Source organism: Vanessa tameamea, chromosome 23, assembly GCF_037043105.1.
Source record: "Vanessa tameamea isolate UH-Manoa-2023 chromosome 23, ilVanTame1 primary haplotype, whole genome shotgun sequence".
In the NCBI taxonomy this organism is placed as follows: domain Eukaryota; kingdom Metazoa; phylum Arthropoda; class Insecta; order Lepidoptera; family Nymphalidae; genus Vanessa; species Vanessa tameamea.
The window spans coordinates 7,973,981-7,990,489 of NC_087331.1; the positions used below are offsets into that span (position 1 = coordinate 7,973,981).

At 32.8% G+C, this 16,509-nt stretch overlaps 1 protein-coding gene across 1 annotated transcript in view; it reads right to left on the reverse strand.

Moving 5' to 3' along the window:
* Positions 1-16,509, reverse strand: part of LOC113397789 (uncharacterized) — a 142,527-nt gene that overhangs the window by 14,402 nt on the left and 111,616 nt on the right. The window lies entirely within an intron of this gene.

A 16,509-nucleotide genomic window follows, 5' to 3' on the forward strand; every position in this document is an offset into this window, starting at 1 on the left:
GTTTCCTAATATGACTAGGAAACATACTACAGATAAATTCTAGTGAATTGTTTATTTTTCAAAATATAATTAATCTTTAATTTCAAATTACGATAGCTACTTTTTTAATATTGAAATTTGATCGATACTTACACGGTTGATAGATATGTATATATATTATATAATTATTGTATAACCGAAATATATATAAATAATGAGTTTAAAAAAACGTACAGCTCTTCTGGTGGACACAGACCAAAACTATATACTAAAATCTTTATTATTATAATAATTTGGCTGTTTGATTGAAAACAGTGTACGAAATTATAATTGTTATAAAAGTAACTCATTCTAAATAATAATCGAAACCTGGATAAAATAAATAATCGAATTTTCATAAAATAATGTATGAATGAATAACCACGTTAATTTAAAATCTTATATGAAATATATATTTCTTCTTACGTCAAATAAGACGTCCTTAGATGATGGAAACAGGCAATTAATATGATGCCACATAATTTGTTAAGCACAATTTGTCGCGTTTTAATCGGCTAAAATCTAAAATAATTTGTGTGTTTTCTGCGAGACACAGTCTCGCACACAAATATCCTTTAATTAAATATCCTTTAAATTGCAAGTCCCCATGTATAGTAAAAAGTAGTGGAGTAGAAAAAATCTGTAAAAGTCTCACTCCTGGGCTAAGACGTCACCTTTTAAAAAGTTTTGCAGATTATTCCACCGCGCTGCTACATAAAGGGTTGGTGGGTACACATGTGGCAGATTTAAATCCGAGTTGTGTCCCAACGATATTTTCCTTCACCGCCGAGCACGAGATGAATTATAAAAACACGAACTAAGCACGTAATTTCAAGTGAATTCAGTGGAGTCTGTCTCACCTGGAGTTAGAACCAGCGAACTTCAGTTAAGATTCACGTGTGCGAACAATTGGACTATCTGTTCAACTGTTACATATATGTATATAGCATTCAGCACACAGCTGGAGCGATAGTATATTTTGACATTTATTAGAAAATAAAATTAATTATGAACGTCAAAATTAACTTTAAACAATGGAAACAGCGTGTCATCTCAATTTGGTGTCTGACCGCAAACAGAGTTTTTTATACCAGTGATGTAAGTACAGTTAAAGTGAATCAGTGTTAGAAATGTAGAGTGTAGTACGTGTGGCAGGGGCACACAGGGAGTTTTGAATAAAATAAACGTTTACTACAAAATACATATCTCTACATATGTAGTATAAAACAAAGTCGCTTCCCGTCGCATGAAAGCTTCGATCTTTTAAGCTGCGCAACGGATTTTAATGCGGTTTTCATTCATAAGCAGAGTGATTCACGAGAAAGATTTATAAAAGAAAAGACAAGATTTTAATTTTATTATTCGTAAAAGAAACAAGATTTTTTTTTTATGTTGTTGGCCCTTATTGGTTAAAAACTTTTGATTAATTGAGCGCGATTTATAATCTACCGTACCGTTTTTCTCATAAACAGCTAGGTGGACGGGGAATTGGCCACCTGATGGTATGTGGTCGTAATTACCTACACATAGTTGTGCCGTATGAAATTTGAACCAATCCTTACATCGCCAATGCTTCACCAACCTTGGACTCTAAATTTATTATGTACTTAAACTTATTATTATTTACCCTATAAACCAGAACACGTCAATACTTACAAGTATTGCATTTGCATTTTTGTGAATAAATTGCACCTGTGCGAAGTCGGGGCGGGTCGCTAGTCTTGCATATAATAATCGGACGTAAGGCGTCGCTTTCAAATGCATTTTAATACAATTACAACTGTATATAATTTATAGATAAAAGTTATTACGAATGTAACATAAATTATTTTCTCTTGTAGAATTATTTAAATATTAATATCATAATTTAAATATGAAATATTAAAAATAAAGTCGAACAAACTAACAACACGTTCGTGTAACATTTGTAATTAAAATAAATTAGTAGTTATTCCTTTTTTTATATTTTAAATTAATGTTGCATTCAACACGCCTAAAAAATAATTATATTTATAATAAAACCTAAAACTCGGTGTGTCAACACCATCGAGGCGTAACGTAACCACATAATGTTGTTACATAAACCATTGTACATTGACCTTCATAAGTTCATAACACGCGAAAATTTAAACAGTGACGCAACGGTCAATGTAATTGGTTACGGTCTTTGCTGGATACGCTTTAAGTCAGTTTCCTCGATTTTGTATGTAGTTTTCTTTTTTTTAAATATGGTTTCGATGTAAATTAATTTAAATTTGTATATACTCTTTTGAAGAAACTCTTTTGAAGCTTGCACGTTGGCTAATATTAGCCGCTAGGTTTACGTGTCAATTTGTGTTTGATGCATCTCGTGTTCGGCGGCGAAGGAAACTAAACACATATATACACACACTTATTTCAACTTTTTTTTCTAATTCAACTCCATAAAATCAGATTTATACAATAATTCACGATTTTTGTTTATTTTATTACGACAACAACAACGGAAAAATTGTCGTAGGGCTTCGTATAGTATCATCTCATTGGTCATTCTATCTGTACACATCAATACTTTCTCGGTTTGAAGGTAGATTTTGTAATGATTGCAGACACAAGGGAGTCTCAAATGTAGTCAAGATTCGCGGTAAATTGAAAGCATTCGGAGTGAGATTTACACTTGCTGTATTATCAGATTTCATCACTGTGTTTAATCTGAATGGTGATCCACTGTTTGTGCCTAAAATGTTTTGCTTTGAGTTTTTTAACGAAATTATTCAGTATAAGATTTAAGTGTACTTATTATATTATTGTATTTATAAATTCTATCTACTTTTGAAGCATTACATTTTTGGAATGCACTACCTGTATCTATAAAGAGTGGTCAATTCCTGTTTAAAAAAAAACGTGGACAAATTGTATAATTATAAATACTAGTTTTTGGCCACAAGGCAGGGGGAGAAGGAGTGGGTTCAATTTATAAATAGTTTTCACCAAGTTTGTACGCCAGTGGCTTAGACTATAGGTTAGGCGTTATTAGGCGAAGATCAACGTGCTAGGCGGGGAGGTCGTAGGTTTTAGATATAAAAAAACTTGAGGTTCTTCCTTGAGGTTCAAGCTTGATATTATTTTTTTTCAAATGCGATTCAGTGAAGCCTTGATAGCGTTGTCTGTTGACAGACAGACAGACTTAGTTTCATATTTATGATATTAGTATAGATCTGTGAGAGCCGAGATGGCCCAGTGGTTAGAACGCGTGCATCTAAAAAAACGATGATTTCGGGTTCAAACCCAGGCAAGCACCACTGAATTTTCAAGTGCTTAAATTTGTGTTTATAATTCATCTCGTGCTCGGCGGTGAAGGAAAACATCGTGAGGAAATCTGCATGCGTCTAATTTCAATTAAATTCTGCCACATGTGTTTTCCACCAACCCGCATTGGAGCAGCGTGGTGGAATATGCTCCAAACCTTCTCCTCAAAGGGAGAGGAGGCCTTAGCCCAGTAGTGGGAAATTTAGAGGCTGCTTATGTATGTATGTAATGTAATCTAGTATAGATCGATGTTATATTTTATTTATTATTTCGCCGTGTACCCGATACATCCAAAATGACAAAATTCCATATAAATATTCAGCTCTAAGTTCAACTTTTTGAGTCTTCGTTCGTTCATAAACAGAAGCCTAAATATATTTCTAATATCAGTAACAACGAAATTCCAGACAAAATTTTATCCCACATTTAGCCCTCTTAAGAAATGAATTTTGCATTTTCTTAGCGTTCTATAAGGAATTCCTGTACAGAATTTTCACCCCAAAAACCCACCAGTTAGGCTGTGCGTTGCATATCTGTCATTATCAGGTTAAGTAATTTATATGAAAGTATTTATTTTATTTATTGTGTTTCTAACCTATTGTGCGATTTCTAGCACAAAGGTTGTTTGGAAGAGATTGCTAAACTATAAGGTCTCGCCTGTTTCACCAAAGTCATCTTTGGAAATTCTGGTAACTTAAGTTGTATATGTCGAGGAACGAGCAACGCCATTTGCTAATACGATCAAGAACTATGCTTCGGTGTTGCTAGTTAATAAATTCTCGATATCGAAATGTCAAATGGACAATTGGATGGAATCGATTTTGCGAAACGGCAACACTGCATTTTTGATGGAGCTGTCATTCATTCATTTGTTATTACCGATTTGATTCCGTAAAATAAAATATTGAGAAGTCCGTTAACGGGTTTATTTGAGCACCGAGTAATGGAGGAAGAGCGATCTGAGCCGGAATGTGCGGAGGATGCGACATATAAATTATTATCATAGCACAAGGACAGATTTTCTATTTTAATTATGAATTAAAAAAAAACTAATTAAGCATTTTTCTAGGTATTTAATTAAGTAAGGTTCACGCGTTCTAGTTAAAGATTAAATAATTCACAAAATAATATCTTATTGAATGTGCACATTTACAGGTGAGTATGTGTTGTTTACGAATGTATATGCGTGTTTTTGTGTGTCGCAAGTATTTCGATCACAGATTTTATTTTCTTTGTCCGAGTATTACACGCACTCATCTTCCAAATTGGAACAAACCTATCAAATTATTGACGTTTGACAGTTAAAAAGAGTTGGGCATTTCGTGTCCAATCAAAACACTGCGATAAAGAACTATAACATTAAGCAATTCTATCAAAAAAGTCTCAGATTTAAAGTCATCTGAGATATGAAATCGATACAAAGAAATCACAGAGTCATTGATATTAGATAAAAAAATAATATTTATCTAACATTTCGCGGGCGACTGTACATCACGACTTCATCGCACGATTAAACCTATTGTGCTTGGAGATAATTTTGCGGCTAACTGTACTGGATTGCTTGTAGACAAATAAGGAACGTTTCTTGTGGCCATTAAACATTCGATTTATTGCAGTACAAATACTTGCGGCATTACTTAGATGTTTGATGATGCAATTATATATAGTATACAACGTAATTGGTGGGAATTAAATGTTGTCCAAGAGGGAGTTGTAATTTTTTAATTTTTTTTTATAATATAAGTAGGCGGACGCTCAAATGGGCCACCTGATGGTAAGTGTCACGACCTCACTTAGTGTTATTATTCTGTACCTTTTTGTTATTATTTATTCTATCCCCATAAGGCTATCACTTTACTATATATTTTTTCTATACATAATATGGTCGTGGTCTAGGTCTATCTAGGTCTTGAAGTGTGTATAAGTCAGTATTATTACAGATACAAGATATGATAAAATTACGGACGCCATAGATACCGCAGACTTTAGTGCAGTGTAATTACTTGACAAGATAATTACATAAATGAAATTGATGAAAAAGATCAACGACAGGGGTGGGTTTTCCCGGTTCTCGGTGGGGTCTTTGAATCTGAACCGGTGATAGCCGTACATTCAATTATTTTTTTATATTTATGGCTTCTATCAATAGGTTGACAATTCTGCCAGTGTCAGGGTTGAACACGATAGCCGTACATTAAATGTGACCTTGTAAAATACCAATTAAAAAAAAAATTGAAACTTCGACGAGCACGTGTTGTGTGTTGACAAATACGCCTTTTATGAAAGTATATTTTGATTTTGATGACCAAATCATAATCTAAATATAAATTATAAAAGTTGGCATTCCACACGGTCATGATTTATACGGTAACTATTTTTAATTATTATTATTTGTAAATAGATAAGGCCTTTATTTTATTAATTCTAATAGGCAATTGTAGGCACATTTGACTTTAACCGTTATTTAAAAAAAAAAAATTAAACGTAAATTGATTTGTGTTTGAATTTAATTTCAAAGGAAATATCCTTTTTATAAATCTTATATAAATAATATTACATATATGTTAAAAGAGGTTTTTCTTTAACAGTATCGATTACAGAGTGACTTAATAACAGACTTCAAAATTATTTTTTTTATTTCCTTATATTTGTCGCCTATTTCACAGCCACAGAGGCTAGTGACGGACCGCTACACGGGTTTCCCATGGATGGCTGATTTATTACAGCCCGACTTGTCTCTAGCCCTGATTTGGACTATATTTATGCGATTCACGGTAATTATGACAACTAAGCTGTTTCGTTTAGAGATTTTTTTTTTGTATCTGACAAAGTTCTACGTCATTGTCTTTAACAAGATTTATTGATGTAAGAAACACCATTGTCGTACTCACAAAATAAACAAGCATCTACGGACGATTTCGTATCGAATTGTTAGTATTATACGTTCAGTAATTTTCATGAGATTGACGCATAAAGAAAATACGTATAAAATATTATACATGTATATATAGTTTATATTTTTAATTCAATTATAATTTAAAATTAATTGATTTCCCAATACTGCTCATAATTAATTCATTACTTCATTTTCATAATGATATATATGATTGTCGTTCTGTATTATTATGGAATAGTTGAAACGTTCGGGTGAAACTTTTCTGATGCGTAAACGTTCCGTCAAATCAAAAGCTGACTAAGTTAAAAAGACGCAGGTTACCTTAAGGCTATTATACTCACTTCTAGTAAAAATTTTCCGCTTACTTGGAGAGGAAAATAGGTACGCTTGGAAATAAGCTCTAGTATTGTATAGTTATAAGCTCATAGTAAATGTTAGAGCCGAGATGGCCCAGTGGTTATAACGCGTGCATCTTAACCGATGATTTCGGGTTCAAACCCAGGCAGACACCACTGAATTTTCATGTGCTTAATTTTATAATTCATCTCGTGCTCGGCGGTGAAGGAAAACATCGTGAGGAAACCTGCATGTGTCTAATTTCAACGAAATTCTGCCACATGTGTATTCCACCAACCCGCATTGGAGCAGCGTGCTGGAATATGCTCCAAACCTTCTCCTCAAAGGGAGAGGAGGCCTTAGCCCAGCAGTGGGAAATTTACAGGCTGCTAATGTAAAAAATAAAAAAAATGTTATTTAGTTATTCTTTGCCCATTTGATTCGTATAAAAGTAATATAATAGACTGTATCTCACAGCTGGGATAAGATTTTGAGTTTATATTTCGATAATTTGGTTTATTTATAGCAAACAAACAATTATAACAACGCTTTATAATTATTTTTTTGTTAAAGTTTCAATACAAATATTTCACTTTAAAACAAAAATAAAAACCGAAAGTATATAAAATTAGTACAACAGTTATTGAATATATTATATAAACTATTTTTGAATTCGCTTATTATTGAGTTAAATATATATACATATGTCTAATTCTTTATAATTCATCTTATATAATGCAATAGAATTGTATCCATGAAAGATTGTTATTTCATAATTATTTCACTAAATCCCATAAAATGTATAATCAATACATTATTCAAAAAATAAATCATATATTTCAGATAAACTTTGAAATAGAGCTCTGTGCCCGTCTGGGTAGGTACCACGCAGATACCGCCAAACAGCAGTAAGTACTCAGTATTGTTGTGTTCCGAATTGAAGGTTGATTGAGCTAGGAACAAGGGACATCTTAGTTCCCAAGGCTTTGACGATGTAAGGAATGGTTAATATTTCTTACAGCGCCGTCGTCTACGGGCGTTGCTAACCACTTACCATCATGTAGCTTATTTCATCGTCCGCCTTTCTATATCATAAAAAAAAATACAAAGAAAATATATCTTGTATATATAACAAACCGGTTAAATATCAATATGAACGAAACAATTGTGTATTAACAATTGTCAGACCCATTTTTCTCAATGAACAATCATTAACAAAATGGCGAATGTCATACACAATGTCGGTTCAAATTTCACGCCCCTAATGAGAGTACTTCAAACGGTCAACTAACTGTTTTATTAACATTTAAAATAAATTTAAAATTATAATTACAGTTTATTTATAATACATACAGTAAACAGGGAAGTAGTTCAGTTGGTGTAAATGATCATTTCTACTGATAGACATGAGTACTGTAAGGCTAAGATTTGATTTAATAAGACTCGTTTCATTCTGTATGAGAGAGGGTAGACATTAATATTAAATTATAAACATAAATAAACTACCTACTCCTCCCGACTTCGCATGTTAAAATTAGTGTTTATATAAAATTTATTGGTTCGACCGCTAATTCTATAAACAAAAATTGTCAATATCGCGAACGAATCGAAACGTGTTCGTTTAGTCGTTTTCCTATTCTACTAAAGCAACGATCCAGTTGCGATTCGAATTGGGATCGTATCATAGCCGATATGAGTAAGTCAAATCGGCCTTCAGTTACGATTAAGATAAGTTTTAGTTTTGAATTCGAATTGTCGAAATTGGATCGGAATAGAACCGTTAACGATTACAACAATTCTACGTTAGCAGAATTAACCCCCAGTAGAGTTCTCAGTAGGGACGCAGTTTTATTTTATGAAAGGTGATCATAAAGCTCTACCACCAACAGTCGAGTAGACGACTTTTTTTATAATGAAAATATAGAATCATAAAGTCGAGTCGTCTGACATCTTCAATTATATTCAAATTTAGAACAATTTTGAAATGAAATAAATTATTTACAAATCGTTAGTTTACAGAAACTCTTACTAGATAACAAACAGAGTAGTTTTTGATCACGTACAGACCGACGCGAGAGGCCTTTTTATAATATAAAGGTGTTATAAATTCATTTTTTTAATACGATATTATATCATTATTAACTTAATTCAAATTTGAAATTCATTTAGTTTAAACATATAAATACTCGTTCAATAATGAATTCCGATTTACGCAATACCGTTAAGAATCTTTCCTCTTAATTAGTATATAGATGCAGTTTAGCAGGTTTCGTTGTCAATACGTAACGGAATTACTAACCTTCCTGTTAGAAAAAAAGAGCTGTTTGTAATTTGTAATCATAGTAGATGAGATCTTACGGTACGTTAGTGAGTGATAGAGACGTGGACTGCGATCCATACGATTTTAACGCTTCAATGTAAATACTTATATATTAAATGGAATAAATCATATATTAGCTTAATTAATAATTTCTAATATTATTTGCCGAGATGGCTGTTAGAACGCGTGCATCTTAACCAATGATTTCGGGTTCAAGCCCAAGCAAGCACCACTGAATTTTCATGTGCTTAGTTTGTGTTTATAATTCATCTCGTGCTCGGTGAAGGAAAACTTGGTGTGGAAAACTGCATGTGTCTAATTCAACGAAATTCTGCCACATGTGTATTGCACCAACCCGCATTGGAGCAGCGTGGTAAACTCCAAACCTTCTCCTCAAAGGGAGAGGAGGCTTTAGCCCAGGAGTGGGAAATCTACAGGCTGTTAATGTATGTAATGTAATTGTTTTATTTAAGTTTGTTTTTGATGTGTCATAGTTTGTTGAAAAATAATTGAAAAGCGATAGTCATTACAGCAATGCATAAAAAAAAGTTATATTGATTTTTTTGTTAATAATACTTTTGAATAAATTCTTTAAATTAAGTAATTAAATTAAAAGAAATACAATGTCGTTTATATATATATGTTTAAATTTATTATCAAACGACTTGATTCATAATTTAAATAAATATATTTTGTGATATAAGTATTATATAATATTTAATACAAAAGACTGTTACACTTTAATTAAAGAGAAGTAGATTGTAGAGCCGAAATTGCTAAATGGAATATGAATCGCTTACCGATGTCAGTGTGACAGATACCCCTTAATATTCCCGTTATTTATTAAACATCGTCTAATTTTAATGAGGAAAAAAAGACATTACTAGTACTCTTTAAATCAATTTTAAACAGACTGGTATTTACAAATTGAAAATAAAACCCACAGAAAATATATAATGAAAAAATAATGAAATAGTATCACGATCGATTGGTTTGACTATAGTAGTTGCGCTTATACACACATACGCAGTTACACGCACACAAGCTTAAAAATGACAGAGACTGTGGTGCATCAATTGGAAGCGCTCTTAAGCAATAATAATAATTTTATTATTAATAATATATTACAAATAAATAACATTAAATTCACGCTTATAATTATAAATATTTTATATATATATAATACCACTCACTGATTAATCACCAAATCTCACAAACTATAACATCTACAAACTTGAAATTTGGCAGGTAAGTTCCTTATAGGATGTAGGCATCCGCTAAGAACTGATTTTATGAAACTTCACCCCTAAGGAGGTAAGACGGGGGTTGGAAGTTTGTGTTTTATAAATTTCGCGCGGGTAAAGCCGCAGGTTCAGCTAGTTATAAATATATATTAGCATATGACTCTAAGTGTTCTGGATACGGTTTTGATTCCGCGTTCTTGATTTAAAATTTTCGTGTTTTTTTTTCTGGGTCATCTGGACTATAATTCATTGTTTTTTCTATCATAATCTTTATGATAATATGGTTACTAAGCGAGTGAATAATCATTATAAATCATTTATTTTTTGTATAATTAAATACGAAATTATACACTTTCTAAAATAAATAACTATCAATGATAATGTTTAAGATGCGAACTAATGGCTCCGTGACACGTGAATCTAAAGCGAAGATTATTTTATTGATTATCCCTAATTTGAGTATGTAGTACATCTCGTGTTTGGTGAATACATCATCAGAAAATAATCAGGACACTTATATAGGAACAGCGGCCGCTCGCGGCTTCGCTTGCGTTTTTGGGTTTGGCCGTCAGGTGTTACGTATATAAAACACATGTCTTTCCTTGGAGTTCAAGGTTGCTTCATACCAAAATTCATCAAATTCGCTTCGAAATAGACAAACAGGTAAATTTTTCACATCGTTTGGAGTGTGCCACACGTAGTTCCCACGGTAGAGCATTGATGTGAGGAATGATTTATATTTCTTACTGTACCACTGTCTATGGGCAGTGATAACCACTTATCATAAGGTGGCCCATTTGCCAGACCGCCTACCATTATGCCTGCCTAAAAAGTACATTATATACCTAACAAGTTCCCCTCTTACGTACGGGCAAAGTCGTGGGTGGAAACTAGTTTTAAACAATACAAAGAATACCAATTCATGATATTTGATGTAGAGGAACAGCTCGAGGGTAAGATTGATCCGTTTTACCCCATTAGAGGTGGAGTTTCGTACAATCAATTCTTAGCGGATCTCTACACGCTATTAGAATCCTACCTGCCAAATTTCAAGTTTGTAGGTATTATAGTGTCTGAGATTTCGATCAAAGAAACGATGGATGGATTGTGTGAAAGACGATATGGCTGGACAGAATGCTACTTGTGAGATGACGTCAGACAGAGAAGTAATAATACCCCAAATAAAATTGAGATAAGCGCAGGAGGCTGATGATGATATTGTCTGGGATTTCGTGATTGATCAGTGAGTGGTATTTCGCTTTTATATCTACGGATATACGTTAATATTTATATAATGTCGTCCAGATCGATTTAAGCCACACTAATCTCAAGGTTGACCAGCCAACTACGCAGGACAATGCCTGACTGACTTGACGTTTTCTCAAATCCCTGACTCTCATAATCCGATGGAACGGCAAATCCGAAACGATTAGAAAGAGTTCAGGCGTAGGATCGCCCGCTCTACGTGCTCTGCGAGGCACGGGAGTGTACACACTTCCAACCCCCAGACTCCAGTTTACTAGAAATTGTATAGAAAACCCAAAAACTTTTTATCGGACTAACTGGGGTTTATTTATATTATATTCAAATAGCGTAGAAATCATCCATGATAGTAAAAGTTTTGACATCCTTCGTCTACCGCAAACAACTTTCCTTAGAAATCTTGTAACATAAATAACAGTTATCTAACGTAAAAACGTAATAATCTGTAATATTTGCACGCGATACTACTAATACAGCTAAATTATATATTTATGTAATTACAACTTGTAATAATTTAATTGTATTTTATTAACACTAATGTTATTTTATTAGTCGACGAGTAAGTTTCGTAGCGGTTGTTTACGGTAGAGTCTACGTTCCGGACTGGTTTGATATAATCTTCTAAAATTACGATTCAAAAATGCCCGCAAATAATATATTATTTGAATGGATTATATGAGATATTTTATTTTAAGAACCATCTTCAAATGTTAAACACACTCACCGCTGAAGAAAAGCATCATAAGGATAACATGTTTCGGATGAAAATCTGCCACTTACACGTGTCAATACACTGGCCCAGTGCGGTGGAATAAGTCCTAAACCTTCTACTCAAGAGGAAAGCAATTCTGAGCTAAAGATATTTAGAGACTGTTACGTAACCTTTTTTAAAGTATTTTTTTTTTTAGTAATTATGTTTTTTTTTTCTTTTAATTGTCATCGTGTAATTTGCATTTATTACTCGGGTTATAAGTTTTTGCAATCAGGAATGATATTATGTATGACATGACTTGTAACTTTATTATACGTGGACAGGTCTGACCGTTAGTACATGTACACTTGCGGACAACTTTAAGTGTACACTAAGACTCATATTAGTCTAACAGTTTATTATAATAAACGATCCATTATCTATGGTTCTGACTTTTGTCTTGTGATAAGTAAATGTGATCATTTATAGATTCTACGACTCTGAGCAAATACATTGTAAATTAAATACGAGATCATAAAAAAAATCATATAATTTTTTCACCCGTAGTAATAGTACTGTTTATTCGAATTAAAATGTAACTAAATAGGATACAACGCCCTATAAAAATAAACCAAGAATAACATTTTTCAAATCGCTTTATAATGTTTAGTTCTGAGGTAACTAAAATAAAAAAAATCAACAGATATTTAATTTTCGATTTTGAATGTTAGATAAAATTCTATTGCATGTGATTCTACCAATTTTAATTGTAGCGAGGAAGAGTAGACTTCAACTCTACCTAGACTCGAGATAATTACTAGGTAGGGCTTGTGCTCTTCTGTGTGGTACCCATTCATTAAATATTCTACCGCCAAACAATAATACTCAGCATTGTTGTGTTCCAGTTTGTATGAGGCAGGCGCAGTTGCGTATTGGTGTTGCAAGGAATTGTTAATATTATTAGTGATCACATACTAACAGGAAGCCCATATGCCTCGCCTGACTTTTTTATAAAAAAAGATAACTGTTTTTTTGCAAAGCCACAGAAAATTTACAGGCTAACAAATTTTGTCATTATAATACGAGTTTATTTTCGTTCATTTATATCGTCCACTTTATTTCTGTACGAGCTAATTATAACGCGTCTCATGCAGTAATTAAAAAGTTGTGTTATCGTGCGTCAATTTTACATACTTAAGTGCAAAAATTATGCAATAACGGAAAATATATAAGGCAATCTCGAGTATTTTATTGCGGCTATAATTATGCAATGTCTGCTTACTCTGTCGTGGACAGGTTTGACCGTTATGACGTGAACTTGACGTTCTGGGGTACAAGTGTACACGCATAGTTCGATTGTGGTATACAGTAATACGTAACAATGTTTCTTTTCTTCGTAGGAAAACAGCAAATAACTTGATCTAGTACGTCGTCAATGTTCGTTTATCTTTATTATTTTTCGGCTATATTATTGGTGGTAGAGCTTTGAGTAAGCTCATCTGGGTAAAGGTACTAACCACCCATTAAATATATTCAAACGTGAATACGTACTTAAATTGTAACTTGCAATTACATATTAGTATGGTTGTGTTCTGGTTTAAAGATGTGCGTATAACTACGAGGGCCATAACACTTTTGTTCTGAAGGTTGGTTGGGCATTGGCTTATCACTAGACGTTTGACAGACCATCTAACTAAATAACATAATTTTCTAGGCCAAAAAATTTTCTCTATCCTGCATTTTTTTTTAGAGCTTATACTTTTCTCGTCTAGCTGTGTAAGGCTTATGCCTGCGGGTGAATGTCCTGCTGAGACCTAATTCATCGGCAATTGATTGAGAACCAGAACTTAATGATACCTTCCGTTAGACTCATAAAATTATCATATTATTCATTATCGAACGGCTAACGTATGCGTGAATCTTCGTACGATAAGTTGAATAGTTTAATTTAATTCAATAAATTTAATTGTACTTTATATATATTCTGTAATTGGAATGATGGAAAAGAGTAAATCGGTAGAATCTACTTTCCGGACCGTTGGTGGCTTTACTTTTAATTCAATTTAACAAGAGGATTCAAAAGCGCTATAATGAGCCTGCTTATAAATAATATTTAGATTTCGAACTTGTCGTATTTTATTTTCGTGCCAAGACTTTTAAATAATAAGTAAATAAATATTGGACAACATCACATACATTACTCTGATCCCAATGTAAGTAGCTAAAGCACTTGTGTTATGGAAAATCAGAAGTAACGACGGTACCACAAACACCCAGACTCAAGGCAACATAGAAAACTAATGAATTTTTTCTACATCGACTTGGTCAGGAATCGAACTCTACTCGACCACGGAGGTTGTCAAGATTGTTTTTTACTTTTCGGCAATGAGATAGTTAATTTAAATAGTTAATTTAACTTAATGAACGAAGACAAGATACGTAACGCGGGGATGAAGGTGCAATGCAACATTTTGTAAAAATATAATTTTATATCATTTACCTTCATTTATGAAACAAAATTAAATTTTTACTAAATGTTCACGTCATATCTTCAAATGTTATTAATTTATAAATAACATACATGTATCCTCAATGGAAAACTTTATTAAGTAAATTATATGAGTTCAGACATCTACTTTAATTGATGTTCATAATATACCCGTGATCAAATTAGGTTAGGGTCTCCTTTATGTTTAAGAAGTTTAGGTCACTTTGTTTTCCTGTAATATCTTGAGGAAATCTGCCCGATAAATGAGATCTGTTTTATCGAAAGGGCCGCCTCTTGTGCATTTTTCTTGAATGTGATTTATGCATTTGTTTACTCGTGTAAAATAAAGAGCATTTTGATCTGAGATCAAAATCTGCTTGAGTTAAGCACTAATCAACATCGTGGTGATATTACATCAAAAAATTAACCTCGAATAATAAAAAATATGTGCATGTCTTATATTTCAATCGTTCATAACTTGTACCACACAATAATAAGCCTCACATTGATTGAAATGAGCAGCTAATCTAATGTTAATTGAGTTTGAGTTTAAGGAATCGAGCCATTAACAAGAAACGGCAGCCAGGAACTAAGCGCAAGAGCAGACGTTTAAGGTGTGGATATGGTACAGGCGATCAGCGGAAGCGATTTTCAACACTACATTAAAGTTGTTTTATTAAATATGCTTTATAAAATTTTCTAGTGTCTTTAATTCTAATTTAATTTACATGTACAAGTTATAAAAAAAATAATATAGTGAGTATTAGTTAGTAAAAAGTAGTAGTATTGAAAATTAACACTCGAAAGACTAAATCTAATAGTTGAATCGTAAAAATATTTGTATATTATTTAATAAAGTCAAGAATAGGACTTGATTGACTGATTAATTTAACAGGTTTTAAGTACAATCATTTTAACTTTAATTTTTAATTGATTTATAATCTACGAAAATTTATCGTAATCTCGCGGACAGTACAGACGAAGAAAGCAATATTCTCAATCCTGTTAATTTATTTATTTAAGAGATTGTCAAGAAAATTACGTGCCAAGAATTTGTAAGAGATTTAATAAATAGAAATATTTTAAAATATATCGCAGATGCTATGTTAAATAATTTACCCTCATCCGCTCCGCTTATAAACTGCTATGGGCTTAATAAAATCCCTTTTACATACAGTATTTAAGTCTTTGTAAGCGTAGATGAGAAATAAATTGTAAAACATTAATTGAGTTAAATGATGACTTCTAACGTAAAATATCAATCTATCTTTTAATTTAACTATAGTACCTAACTCACATGATGATGTTCTGAGGAATGTTGACTCATTTTTCGGATAGAGTATCAATGAGGTAATCACCGAGCATTTTTACCTGCATTTAATACGATCTGAGTTGTAAATAAAAAAATGTTTTCTGCATTTGGCAAGCCTTTGTTAAATGCCCTATTGTGTCAATGTAATGATCAGTTTTTACAAAATGTTCACCTATATTAATAGTCGATGGAATACATAATTATAAGTTAAACGAAATCAATGAAGCGGAGAGTTTCACACGGGCACACACTGAACGTCTTCGTGCTGGTGCTAACCCGTGGACGGTCGAGAAAGCGTGCGATTCTGCGATACTAGCTAGACGCACGAAAAAATCGTGCATGCTTGTGTATCTTCGAGCTCCTTTTCGCATCCGCTTTGGTCAGTTTCAAGGTTGAGTGAGCCAGTGTAACTACAGATCCCGCCACTCAGAACTAAAATGTTATGTCTTGTACCTGTAGTTACACTGGCTCACTTATCCTTCAAACCGGAACACAAAAATACTAAGTATTTGTGTTTGGCGGTACAATATTTGATTAGTAAAGTAATTAGTAATTAACACAACACTCCAATTTCTTGTTTAGTAATATCAGTAATCGTTCCATTCCATGGTCCATTTTACGATACGACTAAACGAACTATAAAAAATAATTGA